Raw genomic sequence first — 886 nt, forward strand, 5'->3', positions numbered from 1 at the left:
GTCCTACAGTATGTCAAGGCCAATGAAGGGCAGTAGAGGCAGGACGAACAAGAAGAAACGTATGCAATTTCCGTCCACTGATTTCGTAAATGGATTCGACGCCTTTGCACTAAGGGTGGCTGACCATACTTCAGTTTACAAGTACACAAGTATACATCACGCTGACCTCCCAACCCCGTCCCGTGATACTGAAGCCGTAGGGAGCTGTTTCGGGACTGATAAGGTACTGGGATTACAAAATTATATACTTGAAGAGGAGCTTACTATAAGAGCAAGTAAATTCTTTACAGATGGAAAATACACAATTTAATAGCGGGAACAGTGGTGACATGAATAAGGCAGTTAAAGTCAAGGCCCGCCACATTAATAAATGCAAGTCTTGAAATGCACAAATGTAAGATGATAACTAGAAAAGGCAACCTAGAGCACTAAATAGGTAATAGGCGAGACGAAAAGTTTAGAGTTGACTGTACAGAAGAAACCGACAGAAAGCGCGGCCTGAGTACACAACAACCAAGCCACAGTACACAGCAACGTGGGCAGTTCGCGTAAACATGAAACTATAATCCACGTTCACCAAAAATCGCTCGTACATGTCCAGAAAACCAGATAACATAGCCCGGTAGAAAAATACAAACGATCACCTTCGCTCACAACAGAAAATCAGAGTAACGACCACACGCCCCACCTAGGCGTGGAACGAACCAAGTAGCAGTGAGTCAATAACAGAATTACTGCCAATTACAAAACACCTCGCCATGTAGTCCATAACATGGGTAGCAATGGTTCTCCGAGCAGGTTCGCTTCCTTCAACGGCTGACTAGCTGACAGCTAAACTCCCACCGGTATGTTGGCACCAAGAACACAGGCCAAGTGTCCCCCTTGT

This window comes from Schistocerca serialis, chromosome 7 (genome assembly GCF_023864345.2).
Source record: "Schistocerca serialis cubense isolate TAMUIC-IGC-003099 chromosome 7, iqSchSeri2.2, whole genome shotgun sequence".
Classification (NCBI taxonomy): domain Eukaryota; kingdom Metazoa; phylum Arthropoda; class Insecta; order Orthoptera; family Acrididae; genus Schistocerca; species Schistocerca serialis.